General features: G+C 46.9%; 1 protein-coding gene across 3 annotated transcripts in view; it reads right to left on the reverse strand.

Moving 5' to 3' along the window:
* Positions 1–14,920, reverse strand: part of si:dkey-172j4.3 (diacylglycerol kinase delta) — a 288,264-nt gene that overhangs the window by 192,454 nt on the left and 80,890 nt on the right. The gene's annotated exons all lie outside the window — the stretch shown is intronic.

A 14,920-nucleotide genomic window follows, 5' to 3' on the forward strand; every position in this document is an offset into this window, starting at 1 on the left:
TGTGAGCAATGTGTGAGCTGAGAGTGACCTGTGACAATCGTGCAAGCTGTGAGAGAGTTATGAAGAGTGTGCAAGTATGGAGCGAGCTGTGAGGAGTGGCGAGCTGTGAGCAGTGTGTGAGCTGAGAGTGACCTGTGACAATCGTGCAAGCTGTAAGTGAGCTGTGAAGAATGTCTGAGCTCTGAGTGAGCTGTGACAAGTGTGCAAGCTTTGTACGAGTCATGAGGAGTGTGCAAGTTTTAAGTCTCTGAGAGTCGTGAGTGAGTTGTGATGAGTGAGTGTGCTGTGAGAAGTAAGTGTGCTATGAGGAGAGTGTGAGCTGTGAGGAGTGAGTGAGCTGTGAGGAGTGAGTGAGCTGTGAGGAGTTTGTGAGCCTTGAGTGAGCTGTGAGGATTGCACAAGCAATGAGCAGTGTTCAAGCTGTAAGAGAGTTAAAATGAGTGTGCAAGTAGTGAGCAAGCTGTGAGGAGTGGCAAGCTGTGAACAGTGTGTGATCTGAGAGTGACCTTTGACAATCGTGCGAGCAGTCAGTGAGCTGTGAGGAATGTCCGAGCTCTGAGTGAGCTGTGACAAGTGTGCAAGCTTTGTGCGAGTTGTGAGGAGTGTGCAAGCTGTGAGGACTCTGAGAGTTGTGAGTGAGATGTGATGAGTGTGTGAGCTGTGAGGAGAGTGTGAGATTTGATGAGAGTGTGTGAAGTGAGGAGTGAGTGAGCTGTGAGGAGTGAGTGAGCTGTGGTGAGAGTGTGAGCTGTGGTGAGAGTGTGAGCTGTGGTGAGAGTGTGAGCTGTGAGGAGTGAGTGAGCTGTGGTGAGAGTGTGAGCTGTGAGGAGAGTGAGCTGTGGTGAGAGTGTGAGCTGTAAGGAGTGAGTGAGCTGTGGTGAGAGTGTGAGCTGTGGTGTGAGTGTGAGCTGTGGTGAGAGTGTGAGCTGTGAGGAGTGAGTGAGCTGTGGTGAGAGTGTGAGCTGTGATGAGAGTGTGAGCTGTGAGGAGAGTGTGAGATTTGATGAGAGTGTGTGAAGTGAGGAGTGAGTGAGCTGTGAGGAGTGAGTGAGCTGTGGTGAGAGTGTGAGCTGTAGTGAGAGTGTGAGCTGTGAGGAGTGAGTGAGCTGTGGTGAGAGTGTGAGCTGTGGTGAGAGTGTGAGCTGTGAGGAGAGTGTGAGATTTGATGAGAGTGTGTGAAGTGAGGAGTGAGTGAGCTGTGAGGAGTGAGTGAGCTGTGGTGAGAGTGTGAGCTGTGGTGAGAGTGTGAGCTGTGGTGAGAGTGTGAGCTGTGAGGAGTGAGTGAGCTGTGGTGAGAGTGTGAGCTGTGAGGAGAGTGAGCTGTGGTGAGAGTGTGAGCTGTAAGGAGTGAGTGAGCTGTGGTGAGAGTGTGAGCTGTGGTGTGAGTGTGAGCTGTGGTGAGAGTGTGAGCTGTGAGGAGTGAGTGAGCTGTGGTGAGAGTGTGAGCTGTGATGAGAGTGTGAGCTGTGAGGAGAGTGTGAGATTTGATGAGAGTGTGTGAAGTGAGGAGTGAGTGAGCTGTGAGGAGTGAGTGAGCTGTGGTGAGAGTGTGAGCTGTGAGGAGTGAGTGAGCTGTGGTGAGAGTGTGAGCTGTGAGGAGAGTGAGCTGTGGTGAGAGTGTGAGCTGTAAGGAGTGAGTGAGCTGTGGTGAGAGTGTGAGCTGTGGTGAGAGTGTGAGCTGTGAGGAGTGAGTGAGCTGTGGTGAGAGTGTGAGCTGTGGTGAGAGTGTGAGCTGTGAGGAGTGAGTGAGCTGTGGTGAGAGTGTGAGCTGTGAGGAGAGTGAGCTGTGGTGAGAGTGTGAGCTGTGAGGAGTGAGTGAGCTGTGGTGAGAGTGTGAGCTGTGAGGAGTGTGAGCTGTGGTGAGAGTGTGAGCTGTGAGGAGTGAGTGAGCTGTGGTGAGAGTGTGAGCTGTGAGGAGTGTGAGCTGTGGTGAGAGTGTGAGCAGAAACAAGCCCCTGGAAGGCAGTGTAAACATACGAACATATGAAGATGACAGGCAGGAAAAGGCCACCTGCTGCATCCAGCCTGCTCCACACAGTGGTGATGCCGGAAGCGTTGTGATTGGACGCCCAATCCCTATCCCTCAGAGGATCTCCTGGGAGAGGCAAAAAACAGAGTAAAGCCAAGGCCAATTAGGGGGGAAAGATCTGGAAAATTCCTCCCCAACCCCCTTAGACGTTGGAAACTAGTCCAGGGGCCACATTGACCATGCTCATGTTACCTGGTATTGTATCTTTTATAAGATGTGAGCTCTGCCTGATCCAGCTCTATTTTGAAGGATTGCAGAGAGTCAGCACTCACCGCACGAGTTGGCAACTTGTTCCAAATGTCGACTACCCTCTGGGAAAAGGAGAGCCTCCCATCATCTAATCTTGCCCTACCCTGGCGTAACTACTAAACATGACCACTGGCCTACCCCAATCTATCGAATGGAAATAATCTACCAGTGGGAAAACAATCGAGTCCTTGAACTATTTTATATACCTCTATCAAATCCAGCCTAAGTCTACTCATCTCAAAAGTGAATAGAGCCATCTTTTTAAGCCTCTCTGTAACTATAGTTGTTTAAACTGAGAGTAATTCTTGTGACTCTCCTTCCAACCTTTACCATAGCCTCTATATCACCCACCCTAGGAGGGGACCATAACTGGACGCAGTATTAATAAATGTGATCTAATCAAGGTCTTGCACAAGGACCAAATGGTGTACTTTGTTATTGAATGGTCCTGTTAATACAACTTGGAATCATAGAATCATAGAAAGGTTACTGCACGGAAGGAGGCCATTCGATCCATCGAGTCTGCGCTGGCTCTATTCACGAGCAATCCAGCTAGTCCCATTCCCCCGCCCTTTCCCCGTAGCCCTGCAAATTTTTTCCTTTCAAGTACTTATCCAGTTCCCGTTTGAAAGCCATGATTGAATCTGCCTCCACCACCACCTCGGGCAGTGCATTCTAGATCCCAACCACTCGCTGTGTAAAAAGGTTTTTCCTCATGTCACCTTTGGTTCTTTTGCCAATCACCTTAAATCTATGTCCTCTGATTCTTGACCCTTCTGCCAATGGGAACAGTTTCTCTCTATCTACTCGATCTAGACCCTTCATGATTTTGAACACCTCCATCAAATCTCCTCTCAACCATCTCTGTTCCAAGGAACCCAAGGAACACTGATACCCTATTTGCTTTGGCTACAGGTTCTTAGCATTGGTCATGATCCTTTAGAGGATTATGAACTATAAAGCCAAGATATTTTTCTCTCTTAGCGATTTCAGTTCTGTTTGTGTAAAGTATAAGTATACTTGGTGTTGGTCCTGTCCACGTGCACTTATCTGGGTTAAATGCCATTTGCCCGAGTTTGGCCCACTCCCTCAGCGCATCGCAATCCATTTTCAGAGATTTGTTCTCCTCCACAGTCCCAACACTTGCACAAATTTCCATCTCATTCGTGAACTTCTGTTCCCCCAAAGTTGTAATAATTAAAAACCAGCACTAATGGCATTTTTCAGGAACAATTTTGTTGAAAAGCTGATTGATTCTCACAGGAGATTAAATGCTTGTTTTCTTTTTAAATTTTTACTGTAATGTTGCATTTACCACAGATTCTTGCTGCATTTTGACACACAGAGAAGGTGGGGAAACAGCTGTGGAGCTCAGGGCTTGAGCTCTCGTTGTGAGAAGGTCTCACATTTGCAAAATGTTACACAGATTCCACACAATAATATTTAAAAGAGCAACAGAACCATAATGTGGTGTTTGAACCAACATTGTTCCCTTGTGTTGAGCGCCCATTTGGAATGACATCCATGGATGTAGGAACTCGTAAAGTGGCAACAGTTTGGTATTTTTTTATTTCAATGTGATGAAAGATTTTTTTCCCCCATATTTTGATATTTCAATCTTGTCAGTTTTTATTTCAGAAAGTTTTTGGGGGGCCCACTTTTGTTTTGAGATTGTTTTTGAAATTCCTCCAATACAGGACATTGTGGTTTAGGTGGGAGAAGATGGAAGAAGACATGTTAGGGAGGTCAGCAGGCACCAGATTATGGCAGGCTCTCTATCACAGTGCTGCTGTGGCAGGCTGGAAAATTCGGCAACTCCACAACCTGGCCTTCTGACCGTTAAACAAATGGTTGGTCAATCACGGGCCGTGGATGCGGAATTTCCCAGCATGCATCAGGAATGCTGAAGTAGGAGCATTAGGAACAGGAGGAGGCCATTCAGCCCCTTGAACCTGCTCCACCATTTAATTAGATCATGGTTGATCTGTACCTCAACTCCATTTACCCACCTTTGCTCCATATCCCTTGATACCCTTACCCAACAAAAATCTATTGATCTCAGTACCGAAAGCTCCAATTGACCCCCAGCATTCCTCAGCCTTTTGGAGGAGAGAATTTCAGATTCCCACTCCCCTTTGTGTGAAAAACTGCTTCCTGATTTCACTCCTGAACGGCCTAGCTCTAATTTTAAGATTGTGTCTCCTTGGATTCTCCCACCAGATGAAATAATATCTCCGGATATACCTTATTGAATCCTTTTAACATCTTAAACACCTCGATAAATCACTCCTCAATCTCCTATATTCAAGGGAATACAAGCCAAGTTCATGCAACCTGTCCTCATAATTTAATCCTCTAAGCCCTTCATTCTGGTGAATCTGCGCTGCACCCCCTCCAAGGCCAATATATCCTCCCTGAGGTGCGGTGCCCAAAACTGAACACAGTCTCCAGATGGGGTCCAACCTGAGCTCTTTACAACTAAAGCATAACCTCCTCCCCTTTGTATTCCAGCCCCCTTCAGATAAAGGCCAACATTACATTAGCCTTTTGATTGCTTTTTGTACCTGGCCACTGGTTTTTAACGACTTGTGAATCTGTCTACAGTCAGGAGGGAGTGGCCCTGGGAGTCCTCAACATTGACTCTGGACCCCATGAAATCTCATGGCATCAGGTCAAACATGGGAAAGGAAACCTCCTGCTGATTACCACCTACCGTCCTCCCTCAGCTGATGAATCAGTCCTCCTCCATGTTGAGCACCACTTGGAGGAAGCACTGAGAGTAGCAAGGGCACAAAATGTACTCTGGGTGGGGGACTTCAATGTCCATCATCAAGAGTGGCTCGGTAGCACCACTACTGACCGAGCTGGCTGAGTCCTGAAGGATATAGCTGCTAGACTGGGCCTGCGGCAGGTGGTGAGCGAACCAACGCGAGGGAAAAATTAGTTGACCTCGTCCTCACCAATCCACCTGTCGCAAATGCATCTGTCCATGACAGTATTGGTAGGAGTGACCACCGCACAGTCCTCGTGGAGATGAGGTCCCGTCTTCGCACTGAGGACACTATCCAACGTGTTGTGTGGCACTACCACCGTGCTAAATGGGATAGATTCAGAACAGATCTAGCAGCTCAAAACTGGGCATCCATGAGGCGCTGTGGGCCATCAGCAGCAGCAGAATTGTATTCCAGCACAATCTGTAACCTCATGGCCCGGCATATTCCTCAGTCTACCATTACCAACAAGCCAGGGGATCAACCCTGGTTCAATGAGGAGTGTAGAAGAGCATGCCAGGAGCAGCACCAGGCGTACCTAAAAATGAGGTGCCAACCTGGTGAAGCTACAACTCAGGACTACATGCATGCTAAACAGCGGAAGCAACATGCTATAGACAGAGCTAAGCGATTCCACAACCAATGGATCAGATCAAAGCTCTGCAGTCCTGCCACATCCAGTCGTGAATGGTGGTGGACAATTAAACAACTAACGGGAGGAGGAGGCTCTGCAAACATCCCCATCCTCAATGATGGCGGAGTCCAGCACGTGAGTGCAAAAGACAAGGCTGAAGCATTTGCAACCATCTTCAGCCAGAAGTGCCGAGTGGATGATCCATCTCGGCCTCCTCCCGATATCCCCACCAACACAGAAGCCAGTCTTCAGCCAATTCGATTCACTCCACGTGATATCAAGAAACGGCTGAGTGCACTGGATACAGCAAAGGCTATGGGCCCCGACAACATCCCAGCTGTGGTGCTGAAGACTTGTGCTCCAGAACTAGCTGCGCCTCTAGCCAAACTGTTCCAGTACAGCTACAACACTGGCATCCACCCGACAATGTGGAAAATTGCCCAGGTATGTCCTGTCCACAAAAAAAAAGGACAAATCCAATCCAGCCAATTACCGCCCCATCAGTCTACTCTCAATCATCAGCAAAGTGATGGAAGGTGTCGTCGACAGTGCTATCAAGCGGCACTTACTCACCAATAACCTGCTCACCGATGCTCAGTTTGGGTTCCGCCAGGACCACTTGGCTCCAGACCTCATTACAGCCTTGGTCCAAACATGGATAAAAGAGTTGAATTCCAGAGGTGAGGTGAGAGTGACTGCCCTTGACATCAAGGCAGCATTTGACCGAGTGTGGCACCAAGGAGCCCTAGTAAAATTGAAGTCAATGGGAGTCAGGGGGAAAACTCTCCAGTGGCTGGAGTCATACCTAGCACAAAGGAAGATAGTGGTTGTTGGAGGCCAATCATCTCAGCCCCAGGGCATTGCTGCAGGAGTTCCTCAAGGCAGTGTCCTTGGCCCAACCATCTTCAGCTGCTTCATCAATGACCTTCCCTCCATCATAAGGTCAGAAATGGGGATGTTCGCTGATGATTGCACAGTGTTCAGTTCCATTCGCAACCCCTCAAATAATGAAGCAGTCCGAGCCCGCATGCAGCAAGACCTGGACAACATCCAGGCTTGGGCTCATAAGTGGCAAGTAACATTCGCACCTGTTAAGTGCCAAGCAATGACCATCTCCAACAAGAGAGAGTCTAACCACCTCCCCTTGACATTCAACGGCATTACCATCGCCGAATCCCCCGCCACCAACATTCTGGGTGTCACCATTGACCAGAAACTTAACTGGACCAGCCATATAAATACTGTGGCTACAAGAGCAGGTCAGAGGCTGGGTATTCTGCGGCGAGTGACTCACCTCCTGACTCCCCAAAGCCTTTCCACCATCTACAAGGCACAAGTCAGGAGTGTGATGGAATACTCTCCACTTGCTTGGATGAGTGCAGCTCCAACAACACTCAAGAAGCTCGACACCATCCAAGATAAAGCAGCCCGCTTGATTGGCACCCCATCCACCACCCTAAACATTCATTCCCTTCACCACCGGCGCACAGTGGCTGCAGTGTGTACCATCCACAGGATGCACTGCAGCAACTCGCCAAGGCTTCTTCGACAGCACCTCCCAAACCCACGACCTCTACCACCTAGAAGGACAAGAGCAGCAGGCACATGGGAACAACACCACCTGCACGTTCCCCTCCAAGTCACACACCATCCTGACTTGGAAATATATCGCCGTTCCTTCATCGTCGCTGGGTCAAAATCCTGGAACTCCCTTCCTAACAGCACAGTGGGAGAACCGTCATCACACGGACTGCAGCGGTTCAAGAAGGCGGCTCACCACCACCTTCTCAAGGGCAATTCGGGATGGGCAATAAATGCCGACCTCGCCAGCAACGCCCACATCCCATGAACGAATAAATTAAAAAAAACTTGGAATCCCAGATCTCTTTGCTCCTCTACAGTCCCTAGTTTGTCATCATTTAGAAAATCCAATTTATCTTTCTTAGGTCCAAAGTGGATGACCTCACACTTCCTCACATTGAACTTCATCTGCCACAGTTTTGTCCACTCACTTAGTCTATCAATGTCCCTTTGACACTTCCTTCTCCCATCTGCACTAATTACTATCCCTCCTGACTTCGTGCCATCAGCAAAAAGTGGACAATCCTGGCCCTTGTGTGTTGCCATTGGTGCAACTGCCTACCGGTGACCAAGAACAAATGTGCTGTGACCCAGGGTGTCAGCGGCAAAGCTCCATTGGAAGCAACATAGGAGCAGCACTTCACTCAAGGTCTTGGCTTGCAGCCCACTGCCAGGAAGCAACACGACATCAGCTGATGTGCTAATGACAGATCAAGTGGTTGCCCGAAGTGTTGGTCAGCATGGCCTGCACTTTCAATTCCTTTCTCACTGAGCAACATCAGGTAGGTGCCCAATGTCCCCCCACGGCTGGATTTCCCAAACTATAGGGGGCGCTGATGACTGCTCTGCCCCCAACCTACCCATGGCTCAGTGGTATCACTCTCGCCTCTGATGGCAGTAGGTTATGAGTTCAAATCCTCCTCCAGAGGCTTGAGCACATAAGTATAGGTTGACACTCCAGTGCAGTACTGAGGGAGTGCTCCATCTGCCCTCTTCAGGTGGACATGAAAGATCCCATGGCACTATTGCAAAGAAGAGCAGAAGAGTTTGCCCTGGTGTACTGAACAATATTTATCCAACACCACAGGAAACAGATTATCTGGTCGTTATCATATTGCTGTTTCTGGGATCTCACTGTGTGCAAATTGGCTGCTGCGTTTCCTACATTACAACAGTGACTACTCTTCAAAAGTACTTCACTAGCTGTAAAGTGCTTTGGGACGTCCTGCGGTCTTGAAAGGTGCTGTATAGATGTAGGTTCTTTCTTTCAAAGCCTGGGTATCAGTGAGTGATCACGTTTGTGTTAGTGGCTTGATGTGTGAATCCCTTGGAAGATAAGAGCGTGGTGAGACTTTCCATTGTAAGTTGCAGCTTGCACACTGTAGACTGAGCAGACACAGTGTTGGTTCGGGCAGCTCTCGGGCAGGCTGGGATTCGCGCTGCTGGTTAATGCGACTGGTTAATGCGACTGGTTCTCCCTACACTGGCTACGGCTTGCTACTTCTCAGCTCTTGAATCCAAACACAAAAGTGCATGGGGCTAAACTGAGGAAGAAAGAGTGAAACCACAGGCAGGTCAGGAGCTGAGAAAGGAACAGTGAAACCGCCAGGCCCGGATTAAATGTATTCCAGGCTGTTGAGAGAAGCAAGGGAGGAAATAGTGGAGGCTCTGACCATCATTTTCCAATCCTCCCTGGCTACAGGCATGGGTGCCGGAGGACTGGAGGACTCTTAATGTTGTACCGTTGTTTAAAACCGAGTAATTATGGGTCAGTCAGTCTAACCTCAGTGGTGGGAAAATTATTGAAATCGATTCTGAGGGACAGCATAAATTGTCATTTAGAAAGGCATGGGTTTGGTATGGATTTGATAAAGGAAGGCATGTCTGACTGATTTGATTGAATTTTTTGAGCAGGTAACAAAGAAGGTCAATGAGGGTAGTGCGTTTGATGTAGCGTACATGGATTTTAGCAAGGCTTTTGACAAGGTCCCACATGGCAGACTGGTCAAAAAATAAAAGCCCATGGGATCCAAGGGAAAGTGGCAAGTTGGATCCAAAATTGGCTCAGTGGCAGGAAGCAAAGGGTAATGATTGACAGGTGCTTTTGTGACTGGAAGGCTGTTTCCAGTGGCGTTCTGCAGGGCTCAGTACTAGATCCCTTGCTTTTTGTGGTATATATTAATGATTTGGACTTGAATGTGGGGGGCTTGATCAAGAAGTTTGCAGATGATACAAACATTGGCCGTGTGGTTGATAGTAAGGAGGAAAGCTGTAGACTGCAGGAAGATATCAATGGACTGGTCAGGTGGGCAGAAAAGTGGCAAATGGAATTCAATCCAGAGAAGTGTGAGGTGATGCATTTGGGGAGGGCAAACAAGACATGGGAGTACACAATAAATGGGAGGATACTGAAAGGTGTAGAGGAACAAAGGGACCTTGGAGTTCATGTCCACAGATCCCTGAAGGTAGCAGGACAGGTAGATAAGGTGGTTAAGAGGGCATACGGGATACTTTCCTTTATTAGCCGAGGCACAGAATATAAGAATAGGAAGGCTATTCTAGAATTGTATAAAACACTGGTTAGGCCACAGCTTGAGTACAGTGTACAGTTCTGGTCACCACATTACAGGAAAGATGTAATTGCACTAGAGAGGATACCGAGGAGATTTACGAGGATGTTGCCAGGGCTGGAGAATTTTAGCTATGAGAAAAGATTAGATAGGCTGGGGTTGTTTTCTTTGGAACAAAGGGCTGAGGGGAAATTTAACTGAGGTGTATAAAATTATGAGGGGCCTAGATAGAGTGGATAGGAAGGACCTATTTCCCTTAGTAGAGAGGTCGATAATCAGAGGCCATAGATTTAAAGTAATTGGTAGAAGGATTAGAGGGGAGCTGAGGAGAAATTTTTTCACCAAGAGGGTGGTGGAGGTCTGGAACTCACTGCCTGAAAGGGTGGTAGAGGCAGAAACCCTCAACTCATTTAAAAAGTACCTGGATGAGCACTTGAAGTGCCGTAACCTACAGGGCTACGGACCAAGTGCTGGAAAGTGGGATTAAGCTGGATGGCTCTTTTTCATCCGGCACTGACACGATGGGCCAAATGGCCTCATTCTGTGCCATAACTTTCTATAATTCTATGATTTTATGAAACCACAGGCAGGGCAGGAGCTGAGAAAGGAGTCAGCAGATGGCTCGATGCGGTACACCCTCTCATTAATGGAGCTTGCGGTTCAAACACTGGAGCTGCATCACCGATCCTGGCCAATCAGGAGATATCTGGGCAAACAGAAATACCACAGAGGAAGTGCCTGTGTTGCATTAGGACAGAGTTAGTGTAAAGTGAAGGGGAATAACACACTGTACACAATACATAAAACAGGGCTGGAACTGAGAGTCAGCCCCCATACCACCACTCAACATTTAACAAGTCTTCTGTTGACTCTCCATTATCAAGATATCAATCCAAAAATGCTTCTTTGTATTTTAACGGAGTGGAAGAGAGAAGGTAGTTTATCTCAGGATGGACCCTGTCTACACAAATACACATCTGCTTCACTAGCATGAGCTAGTAATCGGTTTGCTGCAGTCAGTCCCCTTCAAAAGAGAGAAAGACTTGTATTTATATAGCGCCTTTCACAACCTCAGGACGTCCCAAAGTGCTTTACAGCCAATGAAGTACTTTTGAAATGTAGTCACTGTTGTAATGTAGGAAACACAACGACTAATTTGCACACAGCAAGGTCCCACAAACATTGTGATAATGACCAAATAATCTGTTTTTAGTGATGTTGGTTGAGGGATAAATATTGGCCAGGACACCGGGGAGAACTCCCTTGCTCTTCTTCGAAATGTTTTACGTCCACCTGAGATGGCAAATGAGGCCTCGGTTTAATGCCTAATCTGAAAGTCAGCACCTCCGACAGTGCAGCACTCCCTCAGTACTGCACTGAATGTGTCAGCCTGGATTATGTGCTCAAGTCTGTGGAATGAGGTTTGAACCCTTGACCTTCTGACTCAGAGGCGAGGGAGAGTGCAGCCAGTGAGCTACAGCTGTTGCACCTCCTTTCAACTGGGGCTCCTCCTTCCCTAATTGTACAAGGCGGTGCTTGTTTTACAGATTTGACTTTCTCTGTGGGATATTTTTAACGCACCCAGTTGACCAGTTCGTGTCGGCCTGTTCTATTTTAATGACGAATGGTGAAATTGAACTCAAACACGTAAACAGGTTTGGTAAAAATAGCACAGAGAAGAAATTAAACCTCGTGGCAGCGTTTTGTGAGTCGCCCCTCGGAGCTCAGTGGGTGAATGCACCACTCAGTGAATAGATCTACAAATCGGGGGTGAGGGGAGGGGGGTCGGCTTCAGTTTGCAGATGGTGCTGAGTTAGCAGATCTCAATCAGGGACAGTGACACAGCTAGATCTGGGCCAGGCCAGGGACGAGTACCATTGGCCAGTGTCCCTCCTCCTGATCACTGTCTCGCGACTTCTATTGGAAAGTGCTTTCACATGGCTGTTGCATAAGAGGGGGATCGGGCTTGGCTGTGATGCCCTCCATGGTGGAATAGCACTCTGATACTCACCTGTCCAAGGCACACACATGAGATATGGCCACTTGGGCAAGTTACTGGACCAGTGCCAGCTCTTCAACTGAAGCTGTTTACTCTGCTGCCATCCGCATGTCCTTTGACATTCTTTACAAATAGTTACTCATTCCCCTAGTAAATGGGTTTTATCATAGAAGCCACTCGGGATGAAACTCTCCATCTTCTAATAGCCCTCTTCTTCTCGTCTCTGCCCGCGTGTGTACAAACATCACAACCCAAAGCTCCTAAAAAGTTAACATGTTTTCCCCCCTTAAAAAAAGTTGAGAATTCCAATAACAACAAACTCAAACCTGAATGTAGGTCTTTGACCAGAGTCACTGCTTGGTGATGACAATACAAGTTAAATTCTGGTTCGTCACAAGGAAGCCCAGCATTTCCAAGTTTCTCAGGATCATATTTGACAATTTGGACCATTTTTTTCTCTGATCAACAAAACATAGAAGTCTTCCCTATGACAAGAGACAGGAGAGGGGCACAACAACAACTTGCATTTGTATAAGCGCCTTTAACGTAGTAGAATGTCCCAAGGCGCTTCAGAGGAGTGTAATCAGGCACGAGCTGGTTGTACCTGAAACTATAGGTGTTCTGAATACATCCAACACTGCTGTGGGGAACAACAACAACTTGCATTTAAGTAGTGCCTTTAATGTAGTAAAACATCCCAAGGTGCTTCACAGGAGCGATTATCAAACAAAATTTGACACCGAGCCACACAAAGAGATATTAGCTCAGGTGCTTGGTCACAGACTTAGATTTTGAGGAGCGTCTTAATACACTGTACACAATAATATATTGTGTACAGTGATGGATCTAGAAATTTGCAACGGGGATTAGAAGCCAGATCATTCAGAGTTTTGACTTTTTTGGAGCAATTTCCAGGGTTTTGGAGTGAACTGTGATTGGCAGTGATTTATCCGACAATAACAGCAGTTTTATATTGATAACACACACTGTAATGCTCCAACGATACACCCTCTAATAGAGAACGGGGTTCACAAATTCAAAAGGGAGGGCAAGATTCCGAATTTCCTCACTCGCCTGTCACCAAATGCCAGGTCAAGCTAACGTGGGACCCGCACCCCACAAAGCCCAAATATTCACACATCAATAATCAGGCATTCCCAGGCAACTTTAACAGGAGGTGCCTCAGGCTGTGAAAATGCTGGCTTTGATCTACAAGAGAGTGAGTGTCAGTGGGAAACACTGATGGGTAGCACACACTCATACAGGGAATCACACCCATATACGGATCACACACTCAATAAATCACACCCCGGATCTATTATACTCAGACAGTAAATCACACCTGTGCATCTCACACCCCCACTACGAATCACACCCGTAGGTATATCATACCCATGTGTCTATTACACTCTCACAGTGAATCACCCCCAAGGGTATATCACACCCATGGGTGTTTCACACTCACACATTAAATCACACCCTTGGGTTTATATGCTCAGACAGTATATCACACCTGTGCATGTATCACACTCAGTGAATCACACCCATACATATATCACACTCATGTGTCAAATACACCCTCATAGTGAATCACACCCATACATATATCACACCCATGTATCTCACACACACAGTAAATCACACCCATACATATATCACACCCATGTATCTCACACACACAGTAAATCACACCCATACATATATCACACCCATGTGTCAATTACACTCACGCAGTAGAACCCACTCATACTTATATCACATCCGTGTGCCCATTACAATCGCACGGTGAATCACACTCACACGTGTATCACACTCAAACAGTGATTCACCCTAGTATATGTATCACACTCACATGGTGGTTTACACGATGCATTTATCACACTCACACAGCAAATCAAACCATATGTAAATCACACCCATGCATCATACCTGTATGTATATCACACTCATGAGGCAAATCACAACCATCTATCACACTCACAGTGATTCACACCCATACATGTATGACACTCACAGTAAAACACAGCCATACATATATCATACTCACACAGTAAGTCACACCTATACATATATCACACTTACACAGTGAGTCACACTTGCATGTATATCACTCTCACAGCAAGTCACACATTTATGTATGGCACACTCACAGAGAGAAATACCAGTATGTATAATCACACTCATAGTGAGTAAAACTGCATGAATATCACACTCACAGTGAGTCATACTGGCATGTATATCACACTTACAGTGAGTGATACAAATATGTATATCACACTTACAGTTAGTCACGCCTGTATTTTTATCACACTCGCAGTGAGTAATATCTATATGTATATCGCACTCACAGTGAGAAATAAGAACATAAGAATATAAGAAATAGGAGCAGGAGTAGGCCACAGGGCTCCTCAAGCCTGCTCCGCCATTCAATAAGGTCATGGCTGATCTTCCATCTCAATTCCACTTTCCTGCCTGATTCCCATATCCCTTGATTCCGTTAGAATCCAAAAATCAATCCATCTGAGTCTTGAATATACTCAACAACTGTGCATCCACAGCCCTCTGGGGTAGAGAATTCCAAAGATTCACAACCCTCTGAGTGAAGAAATTCCTCCTCATCTCAGTCTTAAATGACTGACCCCTTATCCTGAGACCAGGCCCCCTAGTTCTAAACACTCCAGCCAGGAGAAAAAACCTCTCAGCATCTACCCTGTCAAGCCCTCTCAGAATCTTATATGTTTCAATGAGATCACCTTTCATTCTTCTAAACTCCAGAAAGTATAGGTCCATTCTACTTAATCTCTCCTCATAGGACAACCATCTCATCCCTGGAATCAATCTCGTGAAACTACATTGCACTACCTCTAAGGCAAGTATATCCTTCCTTAGGTAAGGAGATCAAAACTGTACACAATACTCCAGGTGTGGTCTCACCAAAGCCCTGTACAATTGCAGCAAGACTTCCTTACTCTTGTACTCCAACCCCCTTGCAATAAAGGCCATCATACCATTTGTCTTCCTAATTGCTTACTGTACCTGCATGCTAATTTTCTGTGTTTCGTGTACAAGGACACGCAAATCCCGCTG

Source organism: Heptranchias perlo, chromosome 15, assembly GCF_035084215.1.
Source record: "Heptranchias perlo isolate sHepPer1 chromosome 15, sHepPer1.hap1, whole genome shotgun sequence".
In the NCBI taxonomy this organism is placed as follows: Eukaryota; Metazoa; Chordata; class Chondrichthyes; order Hexanchiformes; family Hexanchidae; genus Heptranchias; species Heptranchias perlo.